The sequence below is a fragment of the Anopheles merus genome, chromosome 2R (assembly GCF_017562075.2).
Source record: "Anopheles merus strain MAF chromosome 2R, AmerM5.1, whole genome shotgun sequence".
Lineage (NCBI taxonomy): Eukaryota > Metazoa > Arthropoda > Insecta > Diptera > Culicidae > Anopheles > Anopheles merus.
This window is the reverse complement of record NC_054082.1, coordinates 14,415,964-14,436,966: the sequence shown is the minus strand read 5'-3', so window position 1 is coordinate 14,436,966 and position 21,003 is coordinate 14,415,964. Positions and strand designations below refer to the sequence as shown.

General features: G+C 47.5%; 1 protein-coding gene across 8 annotated transcripts in view; it reads left to right on the top strand.

Moving 5' to 3' along the window:
* The window catches only part of LOC121588753 (dipeptidase 1), a 125,383-nt gene that overhangs the window by 42,573 nt on the left and 61,807 nt on the right, over positions 1 to 21,003 (top strand). For 5 of the 8 annotated variants that reach the window (XM_041907067.1, XM_041907064.1, XM_041907065.1 and 2 more), the window contains one exon: positions 5,722 to 6,783. The gene's annotated coding sequence lies outside the window, so the exon portion shown is untranslated. The remainder of the gene's footprint in view (positions 1 to 5,721; positions 6,784 to 21,003) is intronic. The other 3 variants (XM_041907069.1, XM_041907068.1, XM_041907063.1) reach the window with 2 other exon arrangements.

The window sequence follows — 21,003 nt, the reverse complement described above, 5'->3', positions numbered from 1 at the left end:
CCCCCTTGCTGGGGGGTTTTTTCAGTCCTTCCATCGCACGGAAATTGGCATTCCTCATCCGAGGGAACGGGAAATGAATTCGAAAGACACTCCAATCACCGGAAGGCGCGTAATTGAGTTTTGTTACTTTGGTCTCCGCCGAGGCACCGCTTCGCTCGCCAAAAAACCTCTTTCCATCCTCGCTCCTCGCACCTTCTTTGCCACCGAAAGTAAATAGATATTAACGATAATCAGCCAAATGAAACAAAGCCCCCAAATGAATGCTACCAGGGCAGGTCGATTGTCTCCCGCTGCTGGTTTGCTATTTTCCCACGACGACGACGCGCTTTCCTTTCCAACAGCGATGCTCCACAAATCGGAAGGATTAATCAACGGCCACGGTATGGGATAGCTTTATTTATGGCATTTACCGTAGCGGAAAAACAAGAAAGGCAGGACGCACAAACATCGCATCGGAAAAACTTTTTCCATTTGTCTGAACGGAACGGAGAGCGAGGAGAAAGATTCGTTATTTTGAGGGAGCGAAAGCAACGAGAGGACCTGTGTGTGTGTGTGTGTGTGTGTGTGTGTGTGTGTGTGTGTGTGTGTGTGTGTGTGTGTGTGTGTGTGTGTGTGTGTGTGTGTGTGTGTGTGTGTGTGTGTGTGTGTGTGTGTGTGTGTGTGTGTGTGTGTGTGTGTGTGTGTGTGTGTGTGTGTGTGTGTGTGTGTGTGTGTTTGGGATGGTGAGTTTTCACCTTCCTCAATCAGCTTCGAGCCGAATTCGAACAAATTTCTTCTGTTTTGGGATTTTAGCTGCCCCTTCAACCAGTCCTCCCGCTAGTCTGTTCTCCAGAACCTTATCGGGTTGCCTTATTCTTCCTGTCCCGGTTGAGAACTTCTTGCCGAAATAAGACTCTTTCTAAAAGTTTTCCTTCCCCACACCTTCCGCGTACGCTCGTCGACCACACTCTTCAACCTGCTTTCAACACATTTCCTTCACCGTGCCTTCACGGCTAAAGCAGAACCGCCGAGCGTAATTCCTGCGTACACCATTTAGCTTCATCCGCCGGTTGAATCCGGTCGGGTTGCGGGCTGGGCTAGCTGTAATTGCAATCGGGAGGCAACGGAATTAGGAGCAAATCCTTTCAACTCAACCGAATTAGATGACAGCTTCTGTCCGGCCCGTTCCCGTTCCGCACCGTTGACGCTCGGTTATTTTAATAGCGATGGATTTTGGCGTTTTGTGTTTTCATTTCCAGCGCTGGAACGGATTTCGGTCTTTGCTGATCGGCGATGTTCCGGAGCAAAAAAAAAAAAAACAATCATGTAGCTTCAGCCGCACGGAATGGTTTCGCTTCTAACGAGACGGGACCGACACGAAGCAAATACAACATTCCTAAAAGGCTTTTTTCGTCCTTCACAGGCCAAAGCTCGGTGTGACAAATGTGACAAATAATGAACGAGTGAAGATTATTTGACCGCAAACGATTACGGTGAACTGGGAGTCCGGGGCCCGGGCAAAGGCAATCGAAATTGAATCCCATCAATCAGGGCGCTGCCGGGGCGAATGCTTGAACTTCTTCTGCTGGGGCACAATTTATCGTATCGGGTTGACTTCCATTCCTTTAACTTCTCATTTGGCCGCAGCAATTGGAGCAACGATTGGAATATTAATGCTAGCAAAAGGCTCCAAATTCACTCTCGGCTTCCATTCGTAAGGTTAACATCATGCTGAAACCCAGACCCATTGGCAGACCAGTTGATGGAATGATCAAAGCAATGAATATTTTATACCTTCTTTTTGCAATGCTTTCAGGACAAAGCTTTTGTGATAAAGCAATTTTAGAAACATTTCATTGTTAGCAGTGAAACGCATTATGCACATGATGGATTTTTCTACATCAATGGAAATGATCTTTGTTATGCGCCGATGCTAAGCGCATGCTGGTCGGCCAACACAAAGCATTTTCCGAATCATTTCCCGCTCTAAACGCAGTGCTGAAATCATGCCGATAACAATTGATACGGCAGGCAGCAGGCAAAAGCTGCGCCACCGACTGTAGCAACACATTCAATTGGCAAAACAGCAACGCCCTTCCGACGACGGATCATTTGCAAATCAATTTTACAGCCCCCGTTTACCCCCCGATGCTGCGATAAAGTTACAAAACGCTTTCCATCGCCCAGCAATCGCCCAGCCTACCAACGCCTATCCGAATCAATGATTTTGATAAACACCACACCCGCATGGGCAGAACAATAAAATATGAAATGTGAGTTAAGCATTGGACTTCGGCCCGGCCAGGAAAGGCGGGGTGCTAAAAATTTCATCAACAGCTACCATCACATTCGCTTGCCAGCTGGCCGCGCCGGGGCAGAAATGTGATTCGCCATCCTGCGCTGGCTCGTAAATAAAGCATTTTCGCTTTTTGCTCCGCAAACCGAGGAATCGATGGCTGATTTATGCCGTCGTGCTGAAAAATTCATTGCAACAGCCGTACAATTTAGCTGCCAATTTGTGCCCAACATTCAGTGCAACCCATGTGCCTGTGTACTGAACTAAGTTTGGTGGAAAATTCGGTTGAAATTGTTTTTCCACGAATTGATAAACATCACCCCGGGACAGCAAGGGAGGGCGAGAGAAAATCAGACTTGTTTAAGTGCGTGTTGGCAAAGCAAAAAGAAAAAAAAATCAACAGAGGGATGCGTCAAGGACAAAGGGATGAAACTCATTACTGGAAGCGTCCTCTGGTCTTATCGTTTGGACAGATCAAATGCTTCTTCCGAAAACGGCTTCAGAAATCTCAGTTAAGTCAAGAAGGTGTACTAAACCCCTTTCGGTACACCTTCCCGTGCAGCGGGAACCTTTTTTGCCCGACGCACCGGCAAGGGACCCGACAAACGGATTTGTGTGTCTGTTTATATGTGTATCTGTGACCCCTTAAAGCACAGCCCCATGTGTTATGCGCCGCAGTAGCACTCGCTCGCAAGATCCCACTCAAATTTATAGCGGTTTCTTATTGGTTCAATTTAAATTTTATTCCTCCCCGGATCAAAGGTGAAAGTATGGCTCGTTGCGATACCGCACCAGCGACACGTCGACGGCACATTCGGGGCCAACAGCAGGCCTTTAAATGTCTTTAGCATTTCGTGGTACCCTCTCGCTGAACGTTCTCGGCGGACAACGGCGCGGCAAGCGCTTAACAACTGTCGGTCGGGGTTGTGGGAAAGGAAACCCCCTCATGCGAAGAACAGCGCAAAATTCGGCTTAAAAGGGTACGCAACACAAGCCCGAGGCAGAGTACGTAGATTTGTGCATGTGCGTGTGTGTGTGTGTGTGTTTATGCTCTTCCTACTGCCAACTTAACACAGCACGGAAAAAACAATTTTCCGATTTACTGCGGCCTGTGACCGGGCTTTTTATGAATGCGATAAAATCGGTTAATTTAATTCGCTGGTCCCTTTGCCGTAATCAAGTGCATACTTTTGGGCGTACAGTGAGTCGAGCTTAAAAAATGAAGCTCGTTTTCGTGTAATTCATATTTTGTACAGCATCTTCCAGCACATATACAACAAGTTGCTTGAATTTTAAAAATACAAACAAAAAATCCTCTCTTCTCCATATAAGCAGTGCAGGCTAATTGTGCCGGTTTTGTAGCGTGCAGCAGGATGACAAAATACATTTTGTTGCCATATTTCCCGTTTCGTTTTTCTTTTAGAATCTTCCATTCCAATTCCACTGCTACTGGTGGTCCCTTTTGCTGCGATAAGAAAAAGAAATGTAAATTAAAAGTGTACTTAAGAATATGAATCATTAAAAAACGGCCGACAAATTTGTCTCCGTCGCACGGTTGGATGGGTCACGGGAAAAAAAAAACACGGGCAACCCTAAAACAACGCGCTGAGATAATAATAAGAAAACAAACGGCCGTCATGCAGACGGAGCCTCTTACTCTTACAGCACTGCCGGTAATTAATATTCCATTTCCATTTGCCAATCCCGTAACAAGTGTGCTTTTGTCAAAACGCATCACCAACAACGAGCTTTTGCTCAACTCGAGTGACGTTAGAGTGATGGGTCAAGGGTACACGAACAGGTGATGGATGTGCCTTGGTCACCTTGTTCCTTCCAAGCCAAATGGAGGCCAACAGTTGATGACAATTTGATGGACATTTTGTGAATTCTTGTCAGCAAGAGTCGGTGTTGAAGTACGGTTTGATGAGGGATTAAGTACGCAAAAAATAAAATAAAAAAGGCCAGAAAGAGCCCAGCAGGAGCTTAAGAGGTGTGAAAATAAAGCAAACGATCGGCAGCCGAAACATTCCCGGAAGCACTTCTTTAATCCCAGCGGAGTGGATTTGACGAGCCGTGTTGCGCGTGATTTCCCGACACAGGAACATAACACATCGATAATAAAATCACACCACGCTAACGCAGCCTCCGCCCGGGCCACGTGGCCAGGCATTGATCCGGTGGAAAATAATCGTCCCACTGACGTGCCCGTTTTGCACGGAAAGGCCCGCAGGCCGCTCGCATCTCGCACTAACTGGCCGACAAATGAAACTGATTAGGGATCGGATCGGAATTTATTGCCAGCAACGTGGCCAGGCAACGGCATGCAGTAGCGCTGACTGGTGGCCGGCACTGACTTGAATTATTGATGAGTCACACCACCGCAACGACATTCCGGATGGATCGACCGACCGGCGTCAGGATCTCGCCGCTTATCCCTTTTCCCCGAAAGGGGCCCGACCCGATCCCATTAACGAGTCCTGCAATGCCCGGGGCCGATAGGGACAGTCCCGTCCAAAACCCAGCTGGGACAGTAATCATTTTCTGATAAATGGCACCATTCCACATTCGGGTCAGCGCTTCAGCTCAAATCACTTCCGCTGCTTTCGGGAGCTCTCGGCACCGCACCACGGGCACGGAATTGGCTGAGGCATGGATGGACCGGCCTTTACCATGCACCCGTGCGGCCATTGTGTGCGGCTCTCTGGTGTGCGGATACGCGCACGGAATTGGGAACTCCACCTGACCGTAAAGAAGTAAGAAAACCAACCGACCGCATCGAGAGGACCAGCGGCAAGGACCCGGTTCCGTTCGCATGGTAAATTCCCAACCTACCTTCTCCCGTGCGGACCCAGTTTCGGCTGTGCTGTCGAAAAGTCGCATCAATTATGGGGACCTGCAGGATGCTGCCGGCGCTCCTCCTTCGCCAAGCACTGCCGGATGTCTGTGTGTTGTTCATGCCACTGCCTTTAAAAAGATGTTCTTCAATAAGAACCTTGCGTTGCCTTGCGTGGAACGTCACGGGCGACTCGAAGCGCGTAACTGGAGGATTGCCTTTTGTCCGAGCTCCTTCATCCGCCGCCCAAGTGAAGTGAAAAACCGCTTCAGTCATCATGTTGCACAAGAAATGGTGTGGTAAATGATTTCGAACTTTGTCGCCGAGGGGAAGGGAAGCCCCGCACACACGCACAGCCCATATACAGTAGACATTGAGGGTTGAGGTTGAAATCGCTATCGAAGGTTTCCGCTCCTTTCCAGGAGGGTCTTTTTTCGTTTTGCCGGTTCACCGGGCCGAAGGTCGACTTCTCCGGTAGAGGTCATCATGGCTCGTGTGTCGCACATCGTGTCCGGTGTTTTCGCAACACCGTTAGTAGCTGCTTAGTTGTTTATTTTTTGCTGCTCTGTTTATGGTGAATGAAAGCGTTCTTTATTTTTATCTCCCGTTGCAGATACATGCCGTGCAGCACACATCAAGGACCCGAGCACTCGACGCTGCCACACTGTTTGGTACGACGAGCACTAAGCTAATCGAAGTGAAATGACTTAAAAAGCGAGGGTGAATAGATTCTGTGCAAAGTCAAAGGAACGGAAAACTTTGCCCACCGACCGCTTTCTGGCATATTGAAAGGGTATAAATTAGAAATGCAATAAATTATCCACCCCAACGGGCCCAACTCCACCGTGGGGGAATCGGGGCGCTCTTGGGAGACATCTTACATGAGCCCCGGTCGGGAATGGGGTCCCAGAAGCGAATGAAGCAATCTTGTAATTTTATCCCTACAGTGCAAAGCGTCAAGGTTTTACGAGTCGAGCTCACTCATACCACTTGCAACCGACGGAGTGTGTGCATGTTTTCCTCCTCAGGCGGTGATGTTGTGTGAAGTGTAAGTGCAAAGTGTTTATCGTGAAAGGTGAAGAAAGTTTCGCATCGCTTTTTTTGTTTGGTTTTGTGTTCTTTCCCTTCAATTCAGCTTCTTTTGAACGCGCACGATAATTCCGAGGGCCTGCAAAGCGTGAGGTTGCAACAGTGCCCCGCCAAGAGCCGTGCTGATGACGATGTGCATTCGCCATCGGTGTCGCAGGCGATAAGCGGTGAAGTCAATGAGAGCGTCTTTTGATGCGAGGATGAGTAAGCCGAAAACCGAAACAGTGTAGAAAGAAAGAAAAAAACAGTAGCACCAGTAGTGCTGGATAAGAAGCACTTCAAGTTTTGTTTGCATGAATAGAGACGGCTAAGAAGGGTACGATCAACAGAAGGCCGAAGTAACGGCAACAACAACAAAAAAACGGTGAAAATAAAAAGCAATCCACAGAGAAGACGACCCTTTTCATCCAGGAAGGATTAGCCCGAGTGCCCGAGGCGTACAAAATCAAAACTTCAAGTGAAGCATCGGAAAACCTTACGGACGCTGGGGAAAATCAGAAAGGACCGCAAAGGGAAGAAATCCTTTCATCCACCTGTCCAGGTGTAGGGTACACCTCGACGAAAGCCAACCGGAGAAGGAGGGCAGGTAGGTACAAACCCGCATTCGATGGGAAAAAAGATTTGCTGTAGAGCAATGACTGGGGCTGGAGTGTGGTTGTTGATTTTTCCTTAATGGGACAAACCAGAACACTCCGGTGGTTCTCCAGTGTTGATTCCGTTGCGTTTTCACCGGCTGGTGGGATAAATGCGGTGCACGGGCCAGCATAGATGATATGTACCCACCCCGAGAACACTCTCCCCGGGGGAGCAGTTTGTTTGGCAGGCGCTTCCTTGGACATTTGTCATGTAGGCGTGCAGCCGGACCGGCCGCACGGGCTGCAGCAAGTGTGGTGGGTTTGGGTTTTAAATATTTATCATATCTCCCCGGGCGTCTTGCAAAAGGGAAATTCTTTGCGGCCGAGTGGCAAACTGTGGCATTGGAACGATAAACGGACCCAGTTACAGGGGTAATGATTGAGGTGTGCTTCAATCTTTTATGTCCGCTCGTAGCATTTATCTTCAGTCGTCTGTGCGATGCACGCTGGCAGGAGGAGGCGAGTGACGCTGGCCCCAAAAGGTCGTTGATAAATGGTCCGGGTTGAATCACATACCTGGGAATAGTGCGTACGGACTGTGGCAAAAGAAACCACAAACAATGAATTGAGGCCTCGGGGAAAAGACATTTAAATTTATTTCCCCAAACATCCACGGGATAATAAAGGGAAAGCGTCGTTGATTTGTATTGTCATGCGAGAATGGGGATAAATATGATAATGATACATCATAAGTGGTAAGCTTTTTGATTGTGCTGAACTGTTGTGGTCGTACTGTGTTTTTCCGTGAATTTTATTTGGATAGAAGATAGAACAGCTTCGTAGCAGAAATAACTGCACTGCCTTACATTTCGAAGAACACATGGTGCGATGCCTCAGTGCAAGCGTGTACTCTACTATCGCAAATTACCCCACAATCATGTCATTTGACACGATTTACCGAGAATCATTTGCAGCTCTCAGCGTGCAATTCAGAACTTCTGCCCTGACACTCGAGCCATCGATTACCAGCCCCGTAATGAACCTCTTCATTTTCGGAAAACATGAAACCCAACGATTGAGCTATTCAGTGGCAGCGCTTTTTCTTCTCCGCCGTCTGCCAAGCAACGTCCACTTGAGTGACTTGACTTTCACTCCACTTGAAAAGCTGCCAAATTGAAGCTGCTGGCCTGTGGGGATTTTTTTTTGTGCTGTTTGTGTCTGCCACATTCAGAATGTATCAACTCTCGACTTCACTTCTCCACTTAACTCGATTGATCCATTATTCAATCAGCAGAATAAAAGCTTATTCCTCTCTCACGCACACACACACACACATACTCTATCATCATCGCCAGCTACACCCAGCGACGAACTGCGGACAGAGCGAACTAGGGCATTACGCAGACAGGGAATAGTTCGTTTTGTTGTCAGTTGCTGGCAAACTCAGGCCCGGCGCAGGGTGAAATTGTTCGTTTTGTTTGTTCATTCCGTTGATTTGTAGAAAGCTTAACTTTTCAAATGAGAAAAGCTAACACACGGACTAGAAATGGGGTGCGGTTTTTTGTTGCACCAACACGCCCCCTCCCCACGAGATGGGATGGAGTGACGAACGATCGATTCTCGTAGTACAAGCGCAGCACAGAATCATGTGAACCCCTTAGCTTGAGAGCCAGAGAAAAAAAAACTCCCCAATGCAACGCGAGCGACTGCAACGAACCCAAAAAAGAAAAGGAAAGGCTCCATTTCCACCGAGTTTCTGGTGGGGATTGAACAAAATGTTTTCCGTGTGCTGATAAGCTTGGCAAGCTTTTTGAAGCGCGTTACGAGTGAAAAAGCGTACGCCGGTAGCGTGGCCCCACCAGTAAGCGTGATTGCCAGCACGGGCACGATGGTGTCACCATTCAATTTCGATGAGCACAAACCGGGACTGATTGGTTTTGTGCTGGACGTGAGTGAGTGAGTGGGTGAGTGGTTGCAGTGATGACAGGAAGCAGTCAGTCCCGGTCGCTGCTCGTGCAGCCTGCCCGGGGAGTTGAACGGTATTGCCGCTGGGCACGCGCGCGCTTACACAAAAACGTAGTAAATTGGCCCAGTTATGCTGTCACCGAAGCTTTCTAATGCCATTTTGCAGTGCCCGTCTGTGTTCGGTTCGTCTTGTTTCATTTGTCGTCTAATCTTCCTCGACCCGGGGAGGGGGGAGAGCACAAAAAACGACCCATTTAGTGCGGAAGGAAAGAGTTTCCATTGCATCACTACTCGGACCACTTTCTGTTTCGCTTCATTGCACGCCGTACCGTACGTACTTTGCGGAGCCGGTACCAGCTCCAGTAACTGACCGACTAAAGTGGCCCTTAAAATAACGTTCACTTTGCGAAACTGTCCCGTCCCTTCCGGCGGTGCGATTGGGGACGGGTTTACGCGGCAGGGTGTGCGCTCCACCGCACCGCTTGATGTCGAACTGTGCTGCAAAAGTGTACACCGCAAACGAACCAGCACTTCCGACACATTGATGTGTCCATGCCGCTGGTGAAGGACATTGGCTTAACAACAGCAAAAAAAAAAGGAGCGAATAGCCGAACAAGAGAGTGAATGAGTGTGAGGGTGAAAAAAAGGCGACAAATTCCACCGTACGGAAACATCCTAAACGAGACCGGTTCTGCAGCCCTCGAGCAAACTGCGGCAAACGCAGCGGCGAAGGTAAACATTAAACATTCATATGTCTGTATGCGCACCACCCCCCCTCACACGGCCGACCTCTGTCTGTCGGTTGATGCTGCACCAATCGTTCATTTGCTGAAATGTTGCATATCTGCACGGGATATGCTGCTGCGCTGCGATGTCGATGCACGGCAAGATGGATGGATTGAAAGTAAACCGAACCGACATGAGCGTAAAATTGAAACATGTGCAAAAGCGCTTGACGGACTCGGGACGGCTGTTCAATCGAGTAAATGAACGGAACGGGTACGGATCAGTTCTGGCGCATCGCGTGACATGTTCGGTTTGCATTTCATCTCTCGCGACACATTTTATGGTTTTTCGCTAACTAAACATCGAGCATGACTTTGTTGTCTTTTTCAGCTTTTGACAGAACGGTACGCTGTTTAGTTGAGCTCATCCGTTATGGATGGTGCTTTGAGGTACTGGTGGGGAAAATAAAACTTTTGCGCAACTGTTTTAGCCAAACAGTTTGTTAGCCATGGTTGGCTGTCAGCTTGTGGAATGGATGATGTAATCTGGGTTGAAAAGAAAAACAACACTAAAACTTTGCAATAATCTTTCCAAATAGTAGTTCATTTAAGAGACTTGGTTACGATGTGCATATTATTGACACAACATCATTTTAGTAAATTATTAGTTATTAGAGCAATTAACGGTCGCACCGTCGTTACACATTCATACACCCGTGTCTTTTCAAGGAACAATGTTTACCAAAGTCGAACTATCCGATGCTATTAATAGGGTAAGATCACCTATACTCTATAAGATGTTTCATTTAATGCTAATAAAAGTATGTTTTATTTCATTCACCCTTTTGTAAAACTCACGAATGCAATGTTAAGAGTTAAGTGTTAAAGAATCTTAAACATACAGATCAGAATAACAATTAACTCACAGCAGTAATCTACTTTATTCAAGCATCACGCCAAATATTTCCCAACACATTCCACTGGCCTGAAGCACAAGACTGGCAATCTTCAGCGCAAAGTGAATGATTCATAAGAATGAAACGTCGCAGCAGTGCTACAGCACGTTACAGATTGAATCATGTGGGCAGCACGAAAATAACCGCTCTAGCTTTCACTGTACATCCGTGCTACCGTATCGTAGAAGCTTGCTGCGTAGGCTCAAATGATTATTCGATATTTCAGCACGGACAAACAGTCTTCTCAAAATATAATTCACTCAGTGTATATTGACATTTTCAAATCTGTTGCTGAAATTAATTAAAAATCTGTATTGACTCTTGCTGGCCCGTTGCGTCTAAAGCATGTACAAGCAATCTTGCTACGTAATACTGGGTTTTCCAACGTTTTTAGTTGTTTTTGGATTTTTTTGATTCGCTCAATAGTTTCCCACTCATTTTCCAATTGTTAGTAATGTCTCTGGGCATCCTCACAACACTTTAGAAAAAAATGATTCATATGATTTGAGGAAGTGTGTAAAACTCCAAATCTCACCACTTTCAACAAATCTTAACCATCCTTGTGTTCTCACGCCAGTAATAAACTATCGCCGGGCAGCCAGTGAAATCCTTCGCCGAAAAAAAATTTGAGCTTCAAAATATAACCCTCTCCGGGCATACAACTTGCCATAAGAGTCACCCTCCCGCTCACAAGTACAGACCGCGCCGGCATTTTTACGTGTCCTTTAAAAAATAAATCCTAATGAATCCCTACTACCACGACACCGTAAGGAGTGCTGCGTTGAGCAGAAGTTATGAAGCACTTTACTTTTGAGCCCCGAGACATCGTAAATGACACATTACGCTTCACGGCGCATTCCGCTCGTCAGTGCAACAGCGTCCGAACGAAGTTTTGGCCGCCTTTTTTAATAGTAGAATTTTAGTGTTTTCTTGCAGTCCTTCTCCAACCTTCGGTCGCACGCTACGGCCAGAAAGGTCGTAGCCGGGGTCCGCCATGGAACTGGTGCAGTCGTAATTTAGTGTTTCGCTGCTCGAAGGATTAGGAGCGCTCGGTGTGTATGCTGAACAAACAGCGAGCTGCAGAGAAACTATAGCCGAAAAAAAATAAAACGCTAGTAACGAATCCTCTCGCACCAGGCTGCCGTGCTGCGAGACGAATGTCCCAAGTGTAAGCTGGTAGGATTTGTGATGTGCCGGCTGCCGGCTGAAGCCCGCAGTGTCCAGCACACCGTGGCACACCAGTTAGAGACAGTGAATCGGATTATTTATTGGTAATAACTCATCCTTCTGGGACTTTTCCTTCCGGTGACGCTGGCCGTACAGGGCCCCCCCCCGGAGGATGCTTGAAAGGCGAGGCGTCTGTGGCTTCCCCAAAAAGAAGTGTAATCAATGTTTTTCTTCATCTCTTTCGGCGCAATCCGGTGGATTATGGCACTCCGAGCTGGGGTGCCGAACGGAGCACCAAGTTCATAAAGCAGCAAAACCACAGCGTCCAACCAACAGCACCACACAAGCAAACAGGACACGTTGAAGTACTGTTGGCTGGTAGTATGGGAAATGTCTTAGCGAGTATAATTAAGATAGATAATAACGATGTCACCGTAAAAGCCAAAACCACATACCGCAGACACTGTTACTGCATACCGTACCGGTCACTAGGGCATGAGACCGCGTTTCATACTCTGTTCGGTCACTTTCCCGACCTTCCCCGGTTGCCGAAGGAGACACATTTTTTGGCACGTGATTATACGGAAGCGTGTCGGAAGCCGCTTCCCTCCTGTGGCTTTTAGAAGCTATGGAAATATTTATTCGTTTTTCGTTTTGTGCTCGGTGGCCATCGTCACAACCGGTCACGCAAATATCTCACAGGAAATCAACAGGGTGCTGCTCTCGGTTATGCATCTTAAGATCACTGCCGCTCAACTGGCTGCTCTGCCGCAAACACCATTCCAGGAACTGTCCGGCCATATTTGTGCGATAACTAATGGTTCTTTCAGTTCAACGCTGCCGAAAGCGGCACACCACCGAACGACCAGACCAGTCGGCCCAACAAAAACAGGCAGCCAAGGATCGCTGCCGCTTCCGGGAGTGTGCGGTTGCTTCCCCCCCCCCCCCCCCCCCCCCAAATGGAAACGAATGGTAAATGATCCTGCGATAGAGCGGAACGATTTATCTCGGCTTACTTTTAATGAGCTAGAAAATTAGATAAGTAATAGAGCCACTGCGTAATTAAGCACTTTCGAGCAGGCAATCATTTCCCGTCGGCAGTCGTCCAGCGTTTACACCCGAGGAACGATCATGAATATGTGGTTAGTCGATGAGGACCTGCTTTTTTCATACTCTTTACCCACTACATTCAGGTGATAAAGTGCCATAATCTTTGACCCTCTGCGAACCAGAACGATGGATGCCTTAAGGTGACAGTTTTCTCGTCCACCCAGGGCTCGCCGGCAGCCGACTGGGAGCTGAAGCAAATATAAACCTATCAATCAATGGCAATCCTTATTAGCGAAGCTGCTGGCGAGTGGAATTGCTTTTCCGTCCTCAATTACTGACAGTGTGTTGTTTACGGTCGGCCGGAGTTCGGTATCCGGCGATTGTTGACAGCTCGCTGTGGGCTGTTCCTTCGATGGCGGGTGGGCTATCATCTCGAGGGAAATGTCTGATCGGAGTTGACATACCGGATGTAAGAGGGCGAGATAGACAAAGAGCAATGAGAGAGAGAGAGAGAGAGATAGAGAGAGAGAGAGAGAGAGAGAGAGAGAGAGAGGGCGAAAGATATACAGCAGGGCCAGAGGTTGTACGATCTGTGGACAGTAGAATTTGGTTGTGTTTTGTTGGAACCGTGCCAACTGAGACCCGTTTGAAATGAACCTCCGTTAAACCGAACCAGATGCTACCCACTTGAACCACTGTTTACAATCTCCAACGGAAATCAAAATGTCATCCTTTTGCACCTACTCATCAACGGCGTTATCGCCAACAGGAGCTTTGGGGGAGATAGTAGCGGGGGAAGCATTTCCTTCCCTTCAAAACCGACCGGATACTTGTGGTCGTGGAACGGGAGCCTGTGACAGGTATCTCCGGCCACACACACAAAAAAACGTGACCCTTCAAACGTGGGACCAGAGCTGGGTGTGGTTGTCCACTAGGAAATGGCACTGCTTCGATATAGTTATCAAAATGTTTACCTTTCCAGTCTGTGCGGGTTTTTGGTATGGGTACGAGCGACATGCACGAACAAAGGTAGCATTTATCTGCCCACCTTAGGATACAACGCACGCTTGACCTAAATGCCATCGTTTCTCTGTGTCTGCTAAGCGACCAGGATAGAAATAACTTTCATCACTAACCGGCAAAATTGGGAGCTCGAGTGTAGCACGAAAAAAAAAAACCCCGATGCCATCAAGCTGGAGCGATGGGTGTTTTCATCACAAAGAGCCATTGCTGGCAGACAATTCAATTGGCGTACTTCTGGCCAGACAAGTAGAAACCGATACGCATTCGGTGTGTCTGTCATTGAGCAAACATCCAATTTACATGCAGTTGACCGAGCAGCGTGAGCGATTACCGAGCAAGAGTATGCTATGTGTTGGACAAAACGTTCTTTGTGATGCAAGAGGGAAAGAAACATACCGAGGGTAGCCAACAGCATGCTGCGGTACTGTTTAAGAACCATGGAACCATTGTTTTGGAGTGCATTCCCTGACAGACATTTCTCACATTTCCAGCACAAGTCAGACCAAAGTCTAGCTACGCTTCAACGTATACGTAGCTCCACTCATTCTGCCCTTCCATCTAGCGAGATCTGGTGGCGCTTTTTTACATGAAAGAGGTGTAATCCGATGCGAAAGCTAACCTCTCACTCACCTCGAATGCTTTCACCGTAAAGCGTCCGGTAATGCTCAACTTTTGACTCCATTTTTCTACTCCCACAGCCCCACAACTGTAAGCCCGCGTAACAGTTTGCCGACCCCCGGCACAGTGCCCACGTGCGCACATTTCCTTCCGGAGGGGGGGGGGGGTGAGAAATGACCCATACATACCCTCCCCGGTACCGGTGCACGGCTCATGATGATGTTCCCGTTGATGATAGGAGTGATTATGGTGAAAGGCGAAACTTTTGCGCTTGACGAAGGTTCTACGCTCGATTCTGGTTACGGGTACACTTCACACACAACGACACGCGTGAAGCAATCCAACCGACCAAGTGGCCCGCTGTGTGCGGAAACCCAGCCGATGAAGGAATATGTCGCCCCCACCAACCAACGTATGTTGTGGGTGGGCGTTGGTTGAGGAAGTTTAAAGTTTTGCCAGATCGTCCCCGGATTGTAACTCGGAACGCCTCCGACATGGTATGTGATATTGGTAGCGTTGCTTAACGACTATTCGCCGGTGTTTGACGACTTGTTTTGTCACACTTGTGATATGGTTTCGATCGTTCGACAAATTATGTGACAAAAGCTTCGGATGTTTTCATTACGTTTTAAACGAAAAAAGCTCTTAATCAATCGTTCCTGTTTCAGTCGATGGAGTGTGTACGAGTAGTTAGAAATGTATTTATTTATTTATTTATTAAATCATACATTTTTCAAACATGTTCCAATAAAAACGGCAAAGCTTCATTCCCCTCACAACTTAATCCCTTAAGCTGTATGTTTGGCATGTCAAACTTCTTCCTACACCCAGGACCGTCCTCCGCAGCCTAGACCTCTGCACTGTTTCGTTTGATCACCGATTCCTTATCGGGTCGCATCATCATCGGTCTGTTAGCATTTCCACTTTGGCTTATTTAAAAAGCGGTCCCCCATTTATTGCAACCCTTCCCTGAAGTGCTTCGGTCGACCGCAAAGGCAAGGCATGTTTGCGTTGCGGATCGTTTCGAAATATCCTCACCGCAAGGGAAACTCGCGTACCACTGCTAGCCAGTTGCTGCGACAGCGATCCGAGAATGAGAATGTACAAAATTCTACCACTAGCCCAGGAATACCTTCACCGAATGTACTGCTGCTCCTGCCCGACTGTGTGCTGTTGGGTTGAATTTTTATCTGCTATCGCATGCTTCTTCTTCGAACCCTTATCATGTATTTCGTACCGTTCCACCTTTCTCGACATACTTTCCACGCATCATTGATTGGATTATGCACATTCCTGGCTTTCTTTTCCCTTTCTTCCCTTGCCACCATTACCCATCAGCATGTTTCGATGGTGTATCGATTTAACGGTAATTTGAAAATATGTCTGTTTGTGTTCCGCTTCTTCTATCCGCTAAACGAGCGTCGTTTTCGGTGCCACCAACACATCCTCCGCCCCGATACAATCGCACGCCTGCTGGCAGTCAATTTTGACCCACGTTACATTCAACTTATCAGTCGATAACGTCTTCAAGCTCCATTTACTCTTTCCCATTGTGTCACATTGGCGAACTAGTTTCAGCTTTTGTGCCAGCTCTTGTAACAGCGGTGACTAGGTATGGTGCAAAACTTCTTGCAGCTGGCAGCATGAAGAGATGTTCCTTGGCGGTCCTTAACCGAAACCCGCTCAACAAAAAAAGTTACAAACAGCTCCGAAAATTTCTCAATTCACGCTCGAAACAATAAATAAAATTACATGCTTCTTGCTGCTGGTGAGGCTCTTCTTGCGAAAGTTATTTCCAAAAAAAGGGTATGCTCCTGTCGGGGGCGCTTTAGTTCGAGTGGCTGAGCGTCACATGCTAGAACAAGTGCGTAAGACAAACCGCCTCTCACATACACGTGCGTTCGGGGCCAATCGAACCAGACCACTGGTGGAAATTGCGTTCCACTTCCACACTATCCTTCGCCACTGCCGCGCTCCATTCATAAATGCGGTTCGCGCGTCTATGACTGTGTAACGAAAGCCGTACCGCCCTGTAGCGAACGTAATCGAAGGCGAATGTCACCGCTGCTCGTTGGCACGGTGGACAAAGCTCCGCGGGTGCGTCGTAGCTTCCCCACCATGACAGCATGCGAAGCAGGGAGCAGGGAATTGCAAAGACAGTTTTACGGGAAAATTTATTCAGCAAAAATGTCTACAGATGTTTCCCTCCCAGTAACGGGTCGAGTTGGCCCCGTTGGTGTGCTTATTTTCTTCCCGACAAGCGCAAAACAACCCACACACGCACAAACGCCCGAAAAAACCCTCACCATGACACGACAAGCAGCGACCCCGAAAGCAAAAAAATGACCTCCCCCCCCCCCACTTCGAACGATGAGAATCCAATTCTTCTCCCTGCAAACCGACGCCTGCAAGGCGCCAGCGTACACGGAGGGCCGCCCTTCGTGGCCGGATTTTCCACGCAACTCGTCTAACGACTTTAGCAAATTATGTAACATTAATATAATGCGATGTTTTACGAGCCTGCCGTCCCGTGACAGAACGGGGTGGTGAACCATTCTCGGAGCCATTCCCACCCTCCAGCCGGGGAAAAGAAACATCGAAACGAAAGCTAATCGTGGCCCGGTGTCGTTTAAAACGTGGAGCACCAAAACAACTTTACAGTTCGTTCGTACCCCGAGTGGTGAGTTCACCCTGGGTGCAAAAGGCCCAAGCCGGGCCGCACTCACAAATCGTTCGCCACGAAAACATGAATCCACAGGCGCGTACAACTTTTCGGCCCCGGCTACTACGGGGCAAGGTGTCCTAGACATGGCAGGAACCACACGACACCATCCACCATTATCAGCTCCATCGAAAACAAGCCTAACCTCGGGTTGAGGTTATGGGCAGACGGCATGCCGTCTGTCCTCTTGCCAGGGGCAGCTCACACACCATGCTGCCATGTCGTTGATCTTGTTTAATTTAGCATACTATTGGTGGCAAATTAATTCTTCAACTTCGGGCCCCCTTTTCGACCCCGACCGAATCTCCTTTGCGGGAGCAAAGGGTTTGCATAACACTTTCCCGGGAAAGTAAACGATCAAAATGCCACTCCCCAATCCCAAGGTGGTGCGGGTAGCAACAACATCCGGTAACATCCGCAAAATCGACCTGCTGACTCGCCCCGTAGCAACAGCTGACAGCACTTGGTACGATCGGTTGATTAAATATGTTGTGTCTTGTGCTTGTTACCCTAGTCACCCTTTTCTCCTTGGCTCAATATCCCACTTGGAGCAGCTCTCTGTCTCACGACAAGTTGCCCCAAGAGAACAGTTGAAAAAAAAACCCCACAAAACTGACGAACTGAGTCAATGGTGGTGAGGAAATTCCTAGAAACAAAAAGGATTACACCCGGTACGTCTCAATTTTCATCGAACCAAGGCCGAAGGCTGCAAACTGGTTACCACCAACCAGGCAGATCGTCGTGCTTCAAGTTCGGGGAGTTTCGTAAACAAATGCTCCACAGCGCACCCGTTCAACCGTCCTTCGGCCCGTGTGTGTCAACTACTGCAACAGTGCTGTGTCTTTGCGCAGGGAACAGAAAAGAGTACACCAGGCCGTTCGGGATAACTACTACCCGGGGACATCAGAAGTGAATGCGGAATGGATTAAGTGGACATCCCACTCAGACATCTCTGCACCGACGACATCCCATGCCTAACGAGCGCCGGATGAATTGGTGCCAAAGTCTCGGCAAACGTTCAAGTGTTATGTTACAGAAAATGTAACACAACCAGGACGTCTCATCTGATACTCATGTTGAGTGCGGCTGTGGCTGTGCGTGTATTTTGGTGGTCGAAATCGATCGAACCGAAGACAAAGAGTGGAATGGCATGCTTCATCATATTACAGCAACCGTTTGGAAGTGCCCGGAAAGGAACGATAGAACGCTAACCATGGCCAGGGGTTTTGTTACGACTGTGCCGGAAAAGCGGCTTAAACGATTTGAATTGCTTTTTAGAGTATCCAGCACAACCGGCGTTCGGTGCTGTGTTTATACACTCGAAGGATTTCCTACCAGATTGATGTGCCAAAAGCAAAACACAAAAACGGAATGCTCAATCGATGTTTCTCTGCATTGATTTAAATACACACACAACCATACCTACACTGTATAAGGCTCGAAAGAGGGAAATGTTTTGCTATCATGTGACAACAATTAGTTTGAATGCTGGCACTGCTGGCATGTTGGTAGCTAGGATTACGATTCATTAGTAGTTCGAGCAGATCCTTTGCCGGGTTCGTTCGTTTGAACGAGCCCAACCCTGCCGACTGATGGTAACGGATATCCGTGTCGGTCAACGGGTTTTGATGAACTGAATTGATATCAATCATCGGAACGGGCACACAGTGTGACTGTTTCTAGTGGGTGTGCGTCATTAAAATCGGATTTTCTACCGTCTGCTTGGTGACATTAGACAAACGTAGCGCTTAATGAATACATGCTATTGAACTGTTTGGTCTGTCTGAGCCAGTCGGCAGGCTCTTGCACCATTCATGATGCTGCTTTGACTAAATAACTCCATTAGAGCCGACAATATTGGTCGATGGAAAAGTAATAAGTATGTTATGTAAATAAAATATTTGGCTTTTCAAACAACCTGAACTTTCAAATTGCAAAGCCAAGTATAGCTACTGTTTCTCGGTATTTTAAAAGGTGCAATTTTCCACACCATACCGATGACACAACAACGACTAATCTTCTAACTTCACACCGGCACCTAGGTCGGCACCGATGCTGGAAATCGATAAAATATGGACCGATCGTTAGCAACGTGCTTTCAAACTGACCTTCCCTCCCGGTGGGAATTGCTCGAAAAGGTGAGTACATAACCCGACCGGTCCCTTCCACCATGGGGGATTCGCTTTCCTGCCTGACTCACCAGTAACCTGTAGACCCAAGGTTCCAAGAGAGAACCTGGCCTACCGGTGGGCCAAACCCATCCGGTTGCGGCTGTAGATTTGAGGAAATAAAAGCCATATTTATATCTTTATTATGCCGGGTAGCTCCAGGAAACCTTCCTGGCTGGCGTTTATGATATTGTTGGTTTTCGGCAAGGGGTTTCGGAGGGACCGACGGTACATTAGCGGCACGCGTCGCTTCGTGCGTGCGAGCTTTCGTGCAAATTTCGTCCGAAGCGTAGCGATTCATGTACACACGTATACGAGTTTTACGAGCAGCATAACCTCCGAGCCCCCCCTCCCCGGGGTGGGTTAACTGGCAGGCAAATAATGCTGCGTATGGAAGGGGAAATCCATGCGAGTGAAGAGAGGGAGAAGGAATTGCAGATTTCTATGAATACTTTATTAGTCATTAGGAAACTGGAAAACTGTGATTCAGCATGATTTCGACTTCCTCAATGCTATATTTTTTCTCTCTTGCCTCGCTTGCCTCGAATCACGGCGAATGATTTGTTTTTTCGCCTTGCGTATATAACTTCTTGGGCGATGTTTTCTTCTGTTCTTCCCCCTTTCCCGGTGCCCTCTTCTTGGTGTGGCGTTTTTTTTTTTTTATACGGTCGAGATTTATGGTAAGTTTGACGTATTATTGCCTTTCGGAAGCTAGGGAAACCCCGCTATCCGTCCGTCGGTGCGGGCGCTGATGGGTTGCCCGGGTGAAGTAATAAAATGCCCATTGGGTTTCCTTTTTTTTTGGCGCCGTACACCTTCCTTCGCCTGTTCGCGCGCCAAACCTCTTAACGGGTAGCTTGGGTCCCGGGCGATGTATTTCCATCGTCATAGTTTCCTATTTTCCCATAACTCACGCCGGTGAAAAATAAACACGCACCAAATGGAGGTCACGAACCTGAGCGGCTGCCCGGCTGTTTTGCTATATACCGGGTGGCCCCGCAATATTTTATCAAGCCCTACCCGATCACCCTCCCAACCAACTAAAAAAAAAAAAAAACAAAAACCAACAAAAATGGGACAGCAACGTATTGGCGTATTGGTATATGTGTGCGGCCAAAGCTTACGTAACAACCCATTTTAGCATACCCATTTGTGTTAATGTTCTTGCTGTTTGTGTTTGGCAACAAGAGCTGAATGGCCATATCATTCACTGGCGTTTCTGCGTCAACCCCTGCGCCAACCCTTGTGCGGACGAATAATGATGTGAAATTTGATAGGGCTATATTTGCGATAATTACTTCAATCACACTAATGAGAATGATAATTTGATAATTTTTAACACACTCACCGAAATGGGCGTCGAGTGGGCAAACACGAATCGGTTGAATAAATATGTGTAAGCGTGAAGATAAAAGGGGTTGCACGAATTTCAATAATGAATTTCAATGCGGCATAATCGGTTTCTATAGTTTTGTGGAAATAGTTCATTTCACCTATGTTTCGAAATGTAAATTCTCGTTATAAAATATTGGACGGAATGTTTTGACTAAACTGTACTTACTGACGCTCTGATTAATTAATTGTGATCAATCATCATTGTCGATGGAAATCGTAAAATACCTCAAAACTCTTCAATGCTAGAAGTACCAAAAAGTAGCTTCATTTCATGCAGCTTTGAAGTTACAGCAATAAGTACATCCCAATCACAAGCCTGTTTGCAAATGAAATTGGGATGAATCATTTGATCCAGCTATCAATTACTAATTCGAGGTTATGGAAGTCATGTGTAGTGGATGTGATTTTTTACTACTTAAAATAATTTAATATGTTTCATTCA